This window comes from Salvelinus fontinalis, chromosome 28, assembly GCF_029448725.1.
Source record: "Salvelinus fontinalis isolate EN_2023a chromosome 28, ASM2944872v1, whole genome shotgun sequence".
Classification (NCBI taxonomy): Eukaryota; Metazoa; Chordata; class Actinopteri; order Salmoniformes; family Salmonidae; genus Salvelinus; species Salvelinus fontinalis.
In genome coordinates this window covers 27412679-27431269 of record NC_074692.1, presented here as the reverse complement: position 1 = coordinate 27431269, position 18591 = coordinate 27412679, and the positions used below count along the sequence as shown (strand labels likewise).

The window sequence follows — 18591 nt, the reverse complement described above, 5'->3', positions numbered from 1 at the left end:
ATGAGAACTACATTGATTTGGGGTTCACTTATATTGGGAGTACTGCCTTTCCTCAGTCACTCTTATATGTGCAAAAGTACTATCTCATAACTCAATGAAACCATCACTCTTGCGTAGACATTTAGAAACAAAACATGCCAATTTGAAAAATAAGCCACAGGAGTTTTATTTTTTGAGCGAGAATTAAGACAACAATAACAAGGGGCGTCTTATATGGTGAGCTACCGAGTGGCTAGGACAGGCAAGCCCCATACTATTGTCGAGGGCTTCATTCTTCCTGCTGCCGCGGATATGGCTGGGACAACGCTGGGGGAAAAGCCCCAAAAAACGATACAGACAATGCCTTCATCAAACAACACGGCTTCACGACACATCAGTGACATGGCAGGAGATGTTTGGAAACAAGCCAGTGAATTATATGTTACAGCTGGATGAGTCAACAAACGGGCAGTTTTGAGTAGCTTGGATGAATAAGGTGCCCAGAGTAAACGGTCTGCTACTCAGTCCCAGTTGCTAATGTATGCATATTATTAGTATATTTGGATAGAAAACACTCTGACGTTTCTAAAACTGTTTGAATGATGTCCGTGAGTATAACAGAACTCATATGGCAGGCAAAAACCTGAGAAAAATTCCAACCAGGACGTGGGAAATCTGAGGTTGGTCGTTTTTCAACTCATTCCCAATTGAAGATAGTGGGATATTGGTCATGTTGCACTTCCTAAGGCTTCCACTAGATGTCAACAGTCTTTAGAAACTTGTTTGAGGCGTCTACTGTAAAGGAGGGGGCTCATAAGCGCTCTTTGAGTTAGTGGTCTGGCAGAGTGCCACAAGCTCGTGACGCTCGTTTACGTTAGAGGTAGCTCGCGTTCCATTGCTTTTTCTACAGACAAAGGAATTGTCCGGTTGGAACATTATTGAAGATTTATGTTAAAAACATCCTAAAGATTGATTCTATACATCGTTTGTCATGTTTCTACGGACTGTAACGGAACTTTTTGACATTTCGTCTGCTCCTAGTGAACGCGCTTCGTGACATTGGATTTGTTTTACAAAACGCGCGAACAAAATTAGCTATTTGGACATAAATGGACATTATCGAACAATACAAACATTTATTGTGGAACTTGGATTCCTGGGAGTGCATTCTGATGAAGATCAAAGGTAAGTGAATATTTATCATATTATTTCTGACTTCTGTTGACTGCACAATATGGCGGATATTCTTTGGGCTGGTTTGGGCTCTGAGCGCCGTACTCAGATTATTGCATGGTTTGCTTTTTTGAAATCTGACACAGCGGTGGCATTAAGGAGAAGTGGATCTAAAATTCCATGTATAACACTTGTATCTTTGATCAACGTTTATGATAAGTATTTCTGTAAATTGATGTGGGTCTCTGCAAAATCACCGGATGTTTTGGAAGCAAAACATTACTGAACATAACGCGCCAATGTAAACTGAGATTTTTGGATATAAATATGAACTTTATCGAACAAAACATACATGTATTGTGTAACATGAAGTCCTATGAGTGTCATCTGAGGAAGATCATCAAAGGTTATTGATTCATTTTATCTATTTCTGCGACTCCCGTCTTTGGCTGGAAAAATGGCTGTGTTTTTCTGTGACTTGGCGGTGACCTAACAATCGTTTGTGGTGCTTTCGCTGTAAAGCCTTTTTGAAATCGGACACTGTGGTGGGATTAACAACAAGATTACTTTAAAATGGTATAAGATACTTGTATGTTTGAGGAATTTTAATTATGAGATTTCTGTTGTTTGAATTTGGCGCCCTGCACTTTCACTGGCTGTTGTCATATCGATCCCGTTAACGGGATCTCAGTCATAAGAAGACATCCTCTTCTACAAACCACTGGACACCATGACAACAGGAGATTATATATTTAAAGTACTGGACAGTTTTGTGACATCAAATGGACTTGTGGTCAAGATGTGTTGGTATCTGTACTGATGGCGCAAAATAGATGACAGGGAGACATAGTGGAGTGGTAACGCATGTGCAAGCAGTTGCTCCCGATGCCACTTGGAAGCAAAAGCCTCTTGGTGGATGCTGCAGTGCACCCAAGGGAATGCCTGACAGCTTGAAAGACGTTTTGGACACTACAGTGAAAATGGTTTGTTAACTTTGTTAACTTCTTATGGCTGCAATCCCGTTAACGGGATGATATGACAACAGCCAGTGAAAGTGTAGGGCGCCAAATTTAAACAACAGAAATCTCATAATTAAAACCATCTGTCCCAGATGGGCTTGTTGTGAAGATGAGTTCATATTGCCCTCTAGTGGTAGAATGTTAGAACAGCAGCCTAGTTTGACAAGAAAAATACAATTAAACTGGAGAGGGGTAACAAATAGGTTGTTGCGCTAGAAAAATTACGATGGAAATCTATTGTAGATTATATTTATAATAGCTAGGATTATCAATGAGTAGGTGACAAAGATAACTCTTCACTGTTGGCACTATGTACGGTTAAGTTACAGCCACACTAACAAACATTACACTCAACCTCCATTTTGTGCCAAGTGGAAACGGTGTGGAGAGACCAATTAGACAGGCGATGACAGGATTTAAATGGCTGGATTGGAGATGTGTGTGTGTGTGTCCCAAACTTTTCTAAACACACACACACACAGCTAATCTGAGTCAGGAGGAGTGAGTGACAGGAACATTTAACACGTCCTATAGTAGAACACGCTGTGTCCTGGATGGATCATTATGACAGAGCTGTCTGTGTACATGGCACAGCATTGTATGGTTTGTGTGTCTGTGTGTTTCACCACATGTACCACTCACGTCTTGGCAGGGGACTCTTTCAGCCAGAACTAGTGATGCCGTGCTGGATTGCTCCGTGGATCTACAACACAGGAAGTAGAAACAACAGGTTAACACAACAAACACTGTTTGATTCAATTTGTCAATACAGCTCCTGGCAAACGATTGGGCGAGGAAGGATGGCTTTGTTCTTTGTTAGTCTGTTATCAACAGACATTAAGTCACTGCCTGTGATACACCACAGGGAGGGAGGCCTATGAGAGGCCGCAGTCCCAGAGTGTATCCCAAATGATACCCTATTCCCTATGTATTGAATAGGGAACAGGTAGGGTGCCATTTGAGATGCAGACCCAGACAGCCTCCCTCCTCCACCCAGAGAGAGCCATGTTTTGCCCACCACCATCCCATCAAAAGCTCCAGATCCACTGTGGTGTTATCAGCAGCTGGGAGGATCAACGAAGGAGACATCTCTCCCCTCTGTCTACTGGGCAAGGACACATACAGAGGGAGAAGGGGGGTACGGAGAGAGGGAAAGGACAGAGAGAGAGAGAGGAGAGATGGAGGTGAGGGAGTAGAGAGAGAGAGAGGACGGAGAGAGGTAAAGGTTAATACTTACATGTGTGGGGTACTTTGCCGCCCTCCAGTTGCAATCACAATGTCCTTGGCAGTCAGTGTCATCTGCCAGACAAGGGGGAGAGAAATTATAATGACTTCAATAGGAAAATATGAATACCGCAGTGTTGAAATTGGGTTCCTTAAATAAAAATAATAATATGGTGAACATTTACATTTTTTGTCATTAACTCCCAGTTTGAAATACAGTACCAGTCAAAAGTTTGGACACACCTACTCATTCAAGGGTTTTCCTTTGTTTTTACATTGTAGTAATACATTGTAGTAATAATAGTGAAGACATCAAAACTATTAAATAACATGTAGAAAGAGGAGGAAGGGAAGCGCTACTAAGGTACACTATAGTATATTTTGGTAGATAGAAGGTGCTCCTTGGTAAAAGGTGTAAATTGGTCATCAAAAAGAAAGGAGGACCAAGGCACTCTTCATATAATAAATAAAAATGCCTTTATTAGAATGGCATGTTCAATAGAAACAAAGTTGTTTAAAAACCGAAGCGTTTCGGCTGCATGGCCTTCGTCAGGGAGTACAGAAAAGGGAGAATACAATGTCCTCTTTTGAAAGGCTTTTCCAATTAGCCCTAATTAGAAGAGGGAGTGGTTACCAAATTGGACACAACTAGTAAGCAATAATATACACAATAAAAGGTGAAATACTGTAGCTATGTTATCATGAGCATACAACTCCAAGTTAGAAGCATCAGAACACCCAGAGAGGCAGTTCCAACCCAAACCATGACTGGGAGAAGTGTCCAGAACAAGAAAGCAATATATTCCACAGTACACTAGACCACAGCAAAACATGAACAACAGTCCAAACATAGCTGAGGGCAATTGAGCAAAATGTCCACTAGATGACAGCAAATGGACCCATCACGACCCTACAGGAAGGGTGAGAAATCCATATCTTCATTTAAACCAGGGTATTTAGTGGCCTGTAGTTTGTAAATCCAAAAACTTTCCCTTTGGTTTAACTGTTTAAGACGGTCCCCTTTTCTAATAGAGGCCGGAACATGATCAATACCCATAGCTTGTAGGGAGGCAGGGTTGCCATGGTGTATTGTATTCTCCCTTTTCTGTACTCCCTGACGAAGGCCATGCAGCCGAAACGCGTCGGTTTTTAAACAACTTTGTTTCTATTGAACATGCCATACTAATAAAGGCATTTTTATTTATTATATGAAAAGTGCCTTGGTCCTCCTTTCTATTAAATAACACATTTGGAATCATGTAGTAACCAAAAAAAGTGTTAAATAAATCTAAATATATTTGAGATTAGAGATTTTTCAAAGTAGCCACCCTTCGCCTTGACAGCTTTGCACACACTTCGCATTCTCTCAACCAGCTTCATGAGGCAGTCACCTGGATTTCATTTCAATTAACAGATGTGCCTTGTTAAGTTAAATAGTGGAATTTCTGTCCTTCTTAATGTGTTTGAGCCAATCAGTTGTGTTGTGACAAGGTAGGGGTGGTATACAGAAGATAGCCCTATTTGGTAAAAGACCAAGTCCATATTATGGCAAGAACAGCTCAAATAAGCAAAGAGAAACGACATTCCATCATTACTTTAAGACATGAAGGTCAGTCAATCTGGAAAATTTCAAGAACTTTAAGTTTCTTCAAGAGCAGTCGCAAAAACCATCAAGCCATATGATGAAACTGGCTCTCATGAGGACCGCCACAGGAAAGGAAGACCCAGAGTTACCTATGCTGCAGAGGATAAGTTCATTAGAGTTACCAGCCTTACCAGAAATTGCAGCCCAAATAAATGCTTCAGAGTTCAAGTAACAGACACATCTCAACATCAACTGTTCAGAGGAGACTGTGTGAATCAGGCCTTCATGGTCAAATTGCTGCAAATAAACCACTACTAAAGAACACCAATTGCTTGGGCCAACAAACGCGCGCAATGGACATTAGACAGTAGGAAATCTGTCCTTTGATCTGATGAGTCCAAATTAGATTTTTGGTTCCAACTGCCGTGTCTTTGTGAGACACAGAGTAGGTGAACGGATGATCGCTGCAGGTGTGGTTCCCATGTGAAGCATGGAGAAGGTGTGATGGTGCTTTGCTGGTGACACAGATGTATTTCGAATTCAAGGCACACATCACCAGCATGGCTATCACAGCATTCTGCAGTGATACGCTTTCTGGTTTGCACTTAGTGGGACTATCATTTGTTTTTCAACAGGACAACACTCCAGGATGTGTAAGGGTTATTTGACCAATAAGGAGAGTGATGGAGTGCTGCATCAGATGACCTGGCCTCCACAATCACCTGACCTCAACCCAATTGAGATGGTTTGGGATGAGTTGGACTGCAGAGTGAAGGAAAAGCAGCCAACAAGTTCTCAGCATATGTGAAAACTCCTTCAAGTCTGTTGGAAAAGCATTCCAAGTGAAGCTGGTTGAGATAATGCCAAGTGTTTAACGCTGTCATCAAGGTGGCTACTATGAAGAATCAAAAATATATTTTGATTTGTTTAACACTTTTTGCCTACTACATGATTCCATATGTGTTATGTCATAGCTTTGATGTCTTCACTATTATTCTACAATGTAGAAAATAGTAAAAATAAAGAAAAACCATTGAATGAGTAGGTGTGTCCAAACTTTTGACTGGTAGTGTAGTATTACCTCTTTTCCTGTCCTGGTTAACCCTTTGACTGTGTGCTCATCCACCAGACTTCCTTTAATGTTCAGATACTTCACATTCCTGTCAAAGAAAACAACATGGTGACACAATACAAACACCACTGGAGAACTTGAGAGATCTTGTGCAAACATTGGGTTTAGCTGAAAAAGGGGAAGTACTGCACAGCTACACTGTTAAAGCCGTTTTCTAGCCAAAACAATTACATATGAGAGTGAAGACAAAGTTTGGAGGAAAGATGTAAAGCCATTTTCTATGAAACTGCGTCTTGAATATGAGATTCGGTTGCACAATGTGAACATCTGCTGTGAGAGTGTGGGCACATAGAGGCAGAGCAACACCTGTTAGCCCTGCAGCCATTCAGTCAGAGCACTGCATGCAATCATGGACAATTCATCATAGCACTGTAACCTCTGTGTACCAACAGGTCTGCTTGGCCTAAGAGGGAATATCTCAAGTCGGAAACTTGAGGCAGTTGTCATAACAAAATTACTGAAAACTGCAGGTATGCATGTGTAAAATCACTGTTTAAGTTATACAACAGAATCTATGACATACCGCATGTGTTTACACAGGCAGCCCAATTCTGATCTTTCCCCAATTATTGGCAAAAGAGCTGATCTGATTGGTCAAAAGACCAATTAGTGAAGAAAATAACAGAATTGGGTTGCCTGTGTACAGAATTGGGCTGCCTGTGTACAGCCACAGTGGCTGTAAGTAAGGGTGTGTCACTCACTTGTCCTGTAGCTGAACACGGTAGCCCCAGTTGAGGGACTTGACATGGTTCTGTACAGCCTCTGCCATGGTGCTCCTGGAAAAACACACCAGAGTTACAGTTAGACGTGGAATAGGACAGGCATCTGTGATAAGAATTCTTATCAATCCAAAACATTGACAAACATTTAGTCTAGAAACCAGAATGACTATCGGTATTAAGAAACTAACAAACTTGTAAAATATATGTTCTTTCTACTTAATCCAAAACAGTTTGAGAAATGTGCAAATCCACAGGTTTCCATTGTTCTCATACTAATGAGATGTACAAGTCGTGGGAGATGGGCCTAGGGATTTGCCAGCCATACTTCTGGGCGTCTTTCACAGCTGTGGAATGCAGCCCACAGTCACGCACATGCCACCAATGCCCCACTTAGTACCTGGAAGGGTAGCATGATATATTTTTTTAATTTCTATATTACTGCAGATCGTTCACAACATACAGTTTGTTTACTCCGAGACAAGCAAGGTGAAATGCTTCAAGTCAACAGTTCAAGTCAAGCTGTTTTTGGTGGAATGTACAGTCAGTATGAGAACATTTCTCTTACCGTTAACTGAAGGCTCCACATAATCTAACACAGCAATGTTCTGTCCTACCTGAGCCGCTGAAAACAAAGGACAGAATGTTTTGGTCAATCTTCATTGTCAGTAAAGCTGCATTAACACATTAGATTAGACATTATCCTATATAAAACCTTTACACAGAGCCAGACCTCCTGGTAACAAACCATCTGGGGTACATATGATTGTATACTATCATCAAGAACAAACAGTGAAGTCCCTACTAGTTCATAACGTATTGTAATACTAATGATTTAATCATGGGATTGAGACACCACCTTCTTTGGAACAAGCCAGACCCACCTCCAATAACGAAGAGATAATAGTCAAATTTCCCTGTAACAAACCAAATGCCTTGACATTTAATCTCTATTGGTCAATGCTGACACCACCATAAACACATAACAGTTACTTAGAATGTACACGTGGTTACTTATCTAGAAACCAAGCTGACAAGTGCATAATGAAGCGCATTTGAAAAGAGCATGTTATTCTACCAAAGACACACATTACTTGGAATATTTGACACTGACAGTTTGCCAAGTAACGTTACCTCAACTATTCTGAGGTACTGGGCAAACTGACAGCTTGCTTGCAGGCCATTGGTTACCACTATAGAAAGAGAAAACGCTGTTTGAGAGATTCACTCGAAATCCATTTCTCATAATCTGTCAGTTTGTCACTAGCTAGCAATATGGCAACAAACTCCATGTCTGTCAAGTTTCTCGTTTAAAAAAAATGAATGCAGTTGGTGCGTTTCCACCGGCGTCTGCCTCTAGAGTGCTGCCATGTTGTTATTACAAAAGGCCCTTCATAGGTGTCTGTAAGTCTGCCTGCCTCATTTTACATTGGAAGCACATTCACTGAAACTACGTCGTCAAAATATAAATGTCTTTATAGTGTTCCAAATAAAATATTGTAAAAACAAATACATTTGATAGATGTGTTTTTTGTCCTCCTAGGCCAAACATAGTTCTCAAATTCCAGGCGCCATTCTGACTTCTCCCTTCGGTTTTCAGCCATTAGCTTTGCCTACCACTGGCCCATGTGAACCGGGTCCTTCCTGTTATGTGGTGCCTCTGCTTGTCCGAAGAAATAACACCAATTATTGTGTAAAATGTGATTTCCGAAAGGCTTAAAATATAAAGTTAGGTGTTCTTTAACATAAAAACACAAAGATATGGATCTGAAATGGAATTTTAAGCATTTTGACCATTTAGTTTTTTGTGGATGTAGGCCGGTGCTATTCATCAACTTCTACGATAAATATGAGCCATTAAATATTAAAAATATTTATTCATGATTTTATAGTCCTACTTAAAATATCTGTCATCAATACTTTAAAAATATATAATTTTTCTGTGTGTCTCTGATTTCACTTTGCACCCTGTTAGTGTGTTGTAATACCACTTTTAAAAACAGTCCCTTCCCACAATGACATATTTTTCAGGAAGCATCAATCATTATTTTGGCAGGAAAACAGTGCAAAGCTAAGTAACTATCAACGCTTCATTTAAAAACATATGTTCGGCAGAAAAGTAAAAATTCACTTCAAGTGTTATCCTAGCTGGATCTTGATCACTCACAGGATCTTGATGTCATGCTAGCTCAATCTTGATCACTATAGCTAATTTAGCCTCCAAATGTACACTCTGTTAGGTTCCACCCTTTTAGGCATATGCACATAACAGGGTGGAACATGCACCTAACATGGTGGAAAATTTGTCAGGAAAGATGTAAAATGTATTACTTCTGTCATTATTTATTAACATATACATAATACATTTATATTTTATGTATATTTAGATGCATGTTTGTTTCTAATTACGATACAATGACTAGGCCTATTTACATAAATGTGATATGTCATTGTATTGCAATGTATATACAATTATAATTAGCAATTGTAGTGCAATTAGCAACTATATATACAGTACCAGTCAAAAGTTTGGACACACCTACTCATTCTACTTTATTGTAGAATAATAATAGTGAAGACATCAAAACTATGAAATAACACATATGGAATCATGTAGTAAACAAAAAAAAGTGTTAAACAAATCAATATATATAATAAAGTTTTTAGATTCTTCAAAGTAGCCACACTTTGCCTTGATGACAGCTTTGCACACTTTTGGCATTCTCTCAACCAGCTTCACGAGGAATGCTTTTTCAACAGTCTTGAAGGAGTTCCCACATATGCTGAGCACTTGTTGGCTGCTTTTCCTTCACTCTGTGGTCCAACTCACCCCAAACCATCTCAATTGGGTTGAGGTCCGATGATTGTGGAGGCCAGGTCATCTGATGCAGCACTCCATCACTCTCCTTATTGGTAAAATAGCCCTTACACAGCCTGGAGGTGTGTTGGATCATTGTCCTGTTGAAAAACAAATGATAGTCCAAACCAGATGGGATGTTGTATCACTGCAGAATGCTGTGATAGTCATTCTGGTTAAGTGTGCCTTGAATTCTAAATAAATCACTGACAGTGTCACCAGCTTAAGGTTGCCTTGAATTCTAAATATACATCTCAGACAGTGTAACCAGCAAAGCACCCCCACACCTCCTCCTCCATGCTTCATGTGGGAACTACACATGCAGAGATAATACGTTCACCTACTCTGCGTCTCACAAAGACACTGCGGTTGGAACCGAAAATCTCAGATCTGGACTCATTAGACCAAAGGAGAGATTTCCACCAGTCTAATGTCCATTGCTCATGTTTCTTGACCCACGCAAGTCTATTCTTCTTATTGGTGTCCTTTAGTAGTGGTTTATTTGCAGCAATTCGACCATGAAGGCCTGATTCTTTATTTGTGTCGGCGCCGACAGAGATGGCCGCCTCGCTTCACGTTCCTAGGAAACTATGCAGTATTTCGTTTTTTTATGTATTATTTCTTACATTGTTACCCCAGGAAATCTTAAGTTTTATTACATACAGCCGGGAGGAACTATTGGATATAAGATCAACGTCAACTCACCAACATTACGACCAGGAATATGACTTTCCCGAAGCGGATCCTCTGTTTGGTCCACCACCCAGGACAATGGATCGGATCCCAGCTGACGACCCAAAACAACGGCACTGCAGAAGGGGAAGATGGAGCGGTCTTCTGGTCAGGCTCCGTAGACGGGCACATCGGGCACCGCTCCCGAGTATACTACTCACCAATGTCCAGTCTCTTGACAACAAGGTAGACGAAACCCGAGCAAGGGTTTCCTTCCCGAGAGACATGAGAGATTGTAACGTTCTTTGTTTCACGGAAACATGGCTCACTCAGGATACATTATAAGAGTCGGTACAGCCACCTGGTTTCTTCACGCATCACGCCGACAGAAACAAACATCTCTCTGGTAAGAAGAAGGGCGGGGGTGTATGCCTTATGATTAATGAGTCGTGGTGTGATCATAACAACATACAGGAACTCAAGTCCTTTTGTTCACCTGACCTAGAATTCCTTACAATAAAATGCCGACCTCATTATCTACCAAGAGAACTCTCTTCGATTATAACATTCGTGTATATCCCCCCCCAAGCAGACACATCGACGGACCTGAAAGAACTTCATTGGACTCTATGTAAACTAGAAACCACATATCCTGAGGCTGCGTTTATTGTATTGGGGATTTTAACAAGGCTAATCTGAAAACAAGGCTCCCTAAATTTCATCAGCATATTGAATGCGCGACTCGGGCTGGCAAAACCCTGGATCATTGTTATTCTAACTTCCGCGACGCATACAAAGCCCTCCTTTTGGATAATCTGACCACGACTCAATTTTGTTGCTCCCAGCCTATAGACAGAAACTAAAACAGGAAATGCCCATGCTCAGGTCTGTTCAACGCTGTTCCGCCCAATCGGATCCCACGCTTCTAGATTGCTTCGATCACGTGGACTGGGATATGTTCCACATAGCGACGGACAACAACATTGATGAAAATGCTGATTCGGTGAGCGAGTTTATTAGCAAGTGCATCAGTGATGTTGTACCCACAGCGACTATTAAAACCTTCCCCAACCAGAAACCATGGATTGATGGCAGAATTCAAGCAAAACTGAAAGCGCAAACCACAGCTTTTAATCAGGGCAAGGTCGACCAGAAACATGACTGAATACAAACAGTGTAGCTATTCCGTCCGCAAGGCAATCAAACAAGCTAAGCGTCAGTATAGAGACAAAGTAGAGTCGCAATTCAACGGCTCAGACACAAGAGGTAGGTGGCAGGTTCTACAGTCAATCACGGACTACAAAAAGAAAACCAGCCCCGTCGCGTACCACGATGTCTTGCTCCCAGACAAACGAAACAACTTCTTTGCTCACGTTGAGGACAATACAGTGCCACCAACATGGCCCGCTACCAAAACCTGTGGGCTCTCCTTCACTGGAGCCGACGTGAGTAAAACATTTAAACGTGTTAACCCTCGCAGGGCTGCCGGCCTAGACGGCATCCCTAGCCGCGTCCTCAGAGCATGCGCAGACCAGTTGGCTGGTGTGTTTACGGACATATTATTTTATTTTATTTTATTTTATTATTTTTTTTATCACATTTTCTCCCCAATTTTTCGTGGTATCCAATCGCTAGTAATTACTACCTTGTCTCATCGCTACAACTCCCGTACGGGCTCGGGAGAGACGAAGGTCGAAAGCGATGCGTCCTCCGAAGCACAACCCAACCAGCCGTACTGCTTCTTTAACACAGCGCGCCTCCAACCCGGAAGCCAGCCGCACCAATGTGTCGGAGGAAACACCGTGTATCTGGCCCCCTTGGTTGGCGCGCACTGCGCCCGGCCCGCCACAGGAGTCGCTGGAGCGCGATGAGACAAGGATATCCCTACCGGCCAAACCCTCCCTACCCCGGACGACGCTATGCCAATTGTGCGTCGCCCCACGGACCTCCCGGTCGCGGCCGGCTGCGACAGAGCCTGGGCGCGAACCCAGAGACTCTGGTGGCGCAGTTAGCACTGCGATGCAGTGCCCTAGACCACTGCGCCACCCGGGAGGCCCCGTTTACGGACATATTCAATCAATCCTTATCACAGCCTGCTGTTCCCACATGCTTCAAGAGGGCCACCATTGTTTCTGTTCCCAAGAAAGCTAAGGTAACTGAGCTAAATGACTATCGCCCCGTAGCCCTCACTTCCGTCATCATGAAGTGCTTTGAGAGACTAGTCAAGGACCATATCACCTCCACCTTACCTGACACCCTAGACCCACTCCAATAGGTCCACAGACGACGCAATCACACTGCACACTGCCCTAACCCATCTGGACAAGAGGAATACCTATGTAAGAATGCTGTTCATCGACAACAGCTCAGCATTTTACACCATAGTACCCTCCAAACTCATCATTAAGCTCGAGACCCTGGGTCTCTGTACAACTGGGTCCTGGACTTCCTGACGGGAAGCCCTCAGGTGGTGAGGGTAGGAAACAACATATCCACCCCGCTGCTCCTCAACACTGGGGCCCCACAAGGGTGCGTTCTCAGCCCTCTCCTGTACTCCCTGTTCACCCATGACTGCGTGGCCATGCTCGCCTCCAACTCAATTATCAAGTTTGCAGACGACACTACAGTGGTAGGCTTTATTACCAACAACGACAAGACAGCCTACAGGGAGGAGGTGAGGGCCCTCGGAGTGTGGTGTCAGGAAAATAACCTCACACTCAATGTCAACAAAACAAAAGAGATGATCTTGGACTTCAGGAAACAGCAAAGGGAGCACCCCCCTATCCACATCGACGGGACAGTAGTGGAGAAGGTGGAAAGTTTTAAGTTCCTCGGCATACACATCACGGACAAACTGAAATGGTCCACCCACATAGACAGCGTGGTGAAGAAGGCGCAGCAGCGCCTCTTCAACCTCAGGAGGCTGAAGAAATTCGGCTTGTCACCAAAAACACAAACTTTTACAGATGCACAATGGAGACCATCCTGTCGGGCTGTATCACCGCCTGGTACGGCAACCGCCCACAACCGTAAGGCTCTCCAGAGGGTAGTGAGGTCTGCACAACGCATCACCGGGGGCAAACTACCTGCCCTCCAGGACACCTACACCACCCGATGTCACAGGAAGGCCAAAAAGATCATCAAGGACAACAACCACCCAAGCCACTGCCTGTTCACCCCGCTATCATCCAGAAGGCGAGGTCAGTACAGGTGCATCAACGCGGGGACCGAGAGACTGAAAAACAGCTTCTATCTCAAGGCCGTCAGACTGTTAAACAGCCATCGCTAACATTGAGTGGCTGCTGCCAACATACTGACTCAAATCTCTAGCCACTTTAATAATTAAAAGTTGGATGTAATAAATGTATCACTAGCCACTTTAAACAATGCCACTTTATATAATGTTTACATACCCTACATTACTCATCTCATATGTATATACAGTACTCTATACCATCTACTGCATCTTGCCTATGTTGTTCGGCCATCGCTCATCCATATATTTTTATGTACATATTCTTATTAATTCCTTTACACTTGTGTGTATAAGGTAGTTGTTGTGAAATTGTTAGATTACTTGTTAGATATTACTGCATGGTCGGAACTAGAAGCACAAGCATTTCGCTACACTCGCATTAACATCTGCTAACCATGTGTATGTGACACATAAAATTTGATTTGATTTGATTCACGCAGTCTACTCTAAACAGTTGATGTTGAGATGTGTCTGTTACTTGAACTCTGTGAAGCATTTATTTGGGCTGCAGTTTCTGAGGCTGGTAACTCTAATGAACTTATCCTCTGCGGCAGAGGTAACTATGGGTCTTCCTTTCCTGTGGCGGTCCTCATGAGAGCCAGTTTAATCATATGGCTTAATGGTTTTTGCGACTGCATTTGAAGAAGAGTGACTGACCTTCATGTCTTAAAGTAATGATAGACTGTCGTTTCTCCTTGCTTATTTGAGCTGTTCTTGCCATAATATGCACTTTGTCTTTTACCAAATAGGACTATCTGTATCAACCCTGCCTTGTCACAATACAACTGATTGGCTCAAACGCATTATTAAGGACAGAAATTCCACACATTGTCACACCCTGGCCTCTGTTATATTGATTTTCTTTATTAGTTTAGTTAGGTCAGGGTGTGACATGGGTGTTGTTTGTGTGTTTTGTCTAGTTTAGGGTGTGTGTATTGTTTAGGGGGATTTGTAGAATGTATGGGGTTGTGTTCAGTGTAGGTGTTTAGGAAAGTCTATGGTTGCTTGGTTTGGTTCTCAATCAGAGACAGCTGTTTATTGTTGTCTCAGATTGGGAGCCATATTTAAGGCAGCCATAGGCTTTAGGTGTTTGTGGGTAATTGTCTATGTCATTGTGTAGTGACCAATGTCAGCACCATTTGTTTATATAGCTTCACGGTCGTCAGTTTGTTGTTTTGTTTCGTTCGTTGTTCGTCTCTCTAATAAAAGAGAATGTTTTTTTCACACACTGCGTTTTGGTCCTCTCTTCCAAGTCAAGACGATCGTGACACAAATTAACTTTTACCCTGACACACCTGTTAATTGAAATGGATTCCAAGTGACTACCTCATGAAGTTGAGATAATGCCAAGAGTGTGCAAAGATATCATCAAGGCAAAGGGTGGATACTTTGAAGAATCTCAAATATAAATATATTTTGATTTAATTAACACCTTTTTGGTTACTATGTGATTCCATATGTGTTATGTCATAGTTTTGATGTCTTCACTATTATTATACAATGTAGAAAATAGTAAAAATAAAGCAGTGGTGTAAAGTAAAAATACTTTTAAGTACTTAGGTAGTCTTTTAGGGTAGCTGTACTTCACTATTTATATTTTTGACAACTTTTACTTTTACTTCACTACATTCCTAAAGAAAATTATGTAATTTTTACACCTTACATTTTCCCTGACACCCAAAAGTACTCATTACATTTTGAATGCTTAGCAGGACAATAAAATTGTCTAATTCACACATTTATCAAAAGAACATCCCTGGTCATCCCTATAGCCTCTTATCTGGAGGACTCAGTAAACACATGCTTCATTTGTAAATGATGTCTGAGTGTTGGAGCGTGCCTCTGGCTATCCATAAATCAAATAAAAACAAGAAAATGATGCCGTCTGGTTTGCTTAATATAAGGACTTTGAAATCATTTATACTTTTACTTTTAATACTTAAGTATATCTAATCAATTACATGTACTTTTTATACTTAAGTATATTTAAAACCAAATACTTTTAGACTTTTACTCAAGTAGTATTTTACTGGGTGACTCACTTTTACTTGAGTCATTTTCTATTAAGGTATTTGTACTTTTACTCAAGTGGGTACTTTTTCTACCACTAAAATAAATTTAAAAAACGTTGAATGAGTAGGTGTGTCCAAGCCTTTGACTGGTACTGTATATATAGCTAATTCCATTACAATTACTAATTATAATTGTATATACATTGCAATACAATGACATATCAAATTTATGTAAATGTAAATAGACCTAGTCATTATTGTAATTAGAAACAAATATGTATCTAAATATACATAACATCTAAATGTATTATGTAAATGATAATAAATAATGACATAACTAATTCATTTTCTAACTTTTCTGACAAATTTTCCACCTAACAAATTGGAAATTTGGAGGCTAAGTTAGCTATAATGATCAAGATCCAGCTAGCATAATGGTGAACACTTGAAGTTAATTTGTACTTTTCTGCCAAACATATTTTCAATTAGTAGGTGTCCAAACTTTTGACCTGTACTGTATATAAAACAAATATATTGGCACCATGACTGAGTGCTCCTTAAATGCAGTGGCGTTACCGAGCACGCCATGATGCAGACCCAGAGAGAAGACTAAAAGTACCCTGAGACAGAGATGACAGAGAGACAGGAAAAAAGATGAGGATAGTGGACGTCAGTGAGAGAGAGAAGCGTGTTCAGGAAAAAATGGAGAGAGACGAAGAGAGAAGAAAAGGCAAGAGAAACAGCCAGGGCATATTTTACCCCTCCTCCCACACCTCCCCCACTTCCTGAACACGACCCAATGCCAGGGCCCTCAAGGTTAGAGCAAGCTTGAAGCTGGGCACTTTGATGCTTTATTAGTCAGGATCTATTTGAGTTGTGTTCACAACAGTTCACAATATTTGTGCTCTGTTCTATATTACAAAACAAACCCATGCTATTACTATGTTTTTTTGTTTGATTGATTGGTTTATTGATTCATTGATTGGTCAATTTATTTATTGATTAGTTGACTGATTACAATACTTACTGCTTACTGTGTTTTAGGCAAAGACGTCAAGGTAAAAAAAAGACCAACAATACAAGGAAAAGGCTCATGAAAGAGATTAAGAAACTTCAAGCCACCTTGGAAAAAGAGAGGATAGTGCTGCTGAATCCGAGAAGAGAGTGAAATCCTACTTTGAGGGATTTTGTGAGTCACATAACTACAGGGAGGAAATAAGCTGTCACGCGAAAACAGAAAGAAAATGCAAAAACGTTCTCTGACAGACACAATGAAGAATCTACACAATAAGTTATTTTCAGAAAGTCAAGACTTGATCTCCTACTCTTTTTTTAACTAGGCAAGTCAGTTAAGAACAAATTCTTATTTTCAATGACTGCCTAGGAACAGTGGGTTAACTGCCTTGTTCAGGGGCGGAATGACCTTGTCAGCTCGGGGATTTGAACTTGCAACCTTTCAGTTACTAGTCCAACGCTCTAACCACTAGGCTACGCTGCCACCCCTTCTTCTGCACCTTTAGGCCATTTTGGGTTGTGGCGCCCACCGAAGCTGACCGTGAGACGTGCCAATGTAAAACCCACGAGAATCTCCAAATCATGGCTAACAGCCTTTACAGCCGTGGGCTTTTATTGTCCCAAAATCTTGAGGAGATGACAAATGTCACTGTGTGCAACACCAAGTCTATAACCTAACCATATGGTTATTGTAAGGAGTGCCACCATACCACTCACACCCTTGTGAAACCCCCATCAAAGAAATTGCCCTGATCTAATGGTCAGTTGAGAGCTCCAAAGATGAACAGAGGACCAACGTTACAGTAAAGAAAGGAGGTGACAAATGACTGATGACGAACTTGTCAGTCAGTTCCAGGACAGGCTCTTCAGGTTCAGGCACCATCTTTTCAACATCAGATGGCAGGCAGTATGCAGCGTACAGAGAGCTGAGGGAAGAGTCTCAAGCACAATGAGTGTTTGATCCATGTGGACTTCAGCGAGAATTACTCCTGCAAATACTCCATGGAAGTCCAGTCGTTTAATTTCAGAGATTCGCATCAGCAGGCAGGAGCCTTCACCCGTTGCCTTCTGCTCCACCTTCACATCAAGAAGGCATGAACCGCCAGCAATCTGGGCACACCTTGATCCAGTTTTGGCGATGGTTAAGGATAGGGACCCAGAAGTTAAACGGCTGCACTTCTTCAGCAACGGGCCAGCAAGCCAGTATAAACAGAAGGGAAACTTCTTCCTCTTTTCGATTGAACAATTCAAGCGAGGCTTCCACGACATAAGCTGGAATATATTTGAGGCCAGCCATGGCAAAGGGGCTCCAGATGGTGTTGGCGGGACCCTGAAGAGATCAGCCGACAGCCTGGTGAGCCTAGAAGAAGACATTCCGGATGCTGAGGCACTGTTCAACAAGCTGAAGTGTCTAGAATCACCAGTATAGCTCTTCTTTGTCAGCGAAAACAGTGTCAACACAAAAGTGCAGGAAATGCTTGAGGTAGGTGTGTGCACACACACACACACACACACACACACACTCCAAGATCTGTGTGCACCATTGAAACCCCGTGGCGACCAGGTACGCTGACAACCAGGTAGTATGCCTGATCCCAGAGCCACAGGCACTTAATAAAAGGTCTGTACAAATGGAAAAGTCCACTTGGAGGTACATGGAGTAGAGTGGAGAAAAGGTGAGAGGGGTGGAGTGGGAAGGGTTTTGGAAGGGATTGAAGTGGAGGAGAGGCGAGAGGGAAGAAGGGGGGGGGGCACTTTTTAAAGGTTCATGTATCCTTACACAGTACCAGTCAAAAGTTTGTTAACACCTACTCATTCCAGGGTTTTTCTTTATTTTTACTATTTTCTACATTGTAGAATAGTGAATACATCGAAACTATGAAATAACACATATGGAATCATGTAGTAACCCAAAAAAGTGTTAAACAAATCAAAATATATTTTATATT

General features: G+C 41.8%; 1 pseudogene; it reads right to left on the bottom strand.

Moving 5' to 3' along the window:
* LOC129825767 (thioredoxin reductase 2, mitochondrial-like) overlaps positions 1–12393 on the bottom strand; it is a 53983-nt pseudogene extending 41590 nt beyond the window's left edge.
* Positions 12394–18591: the final 6198 nt, after the last annotated feature.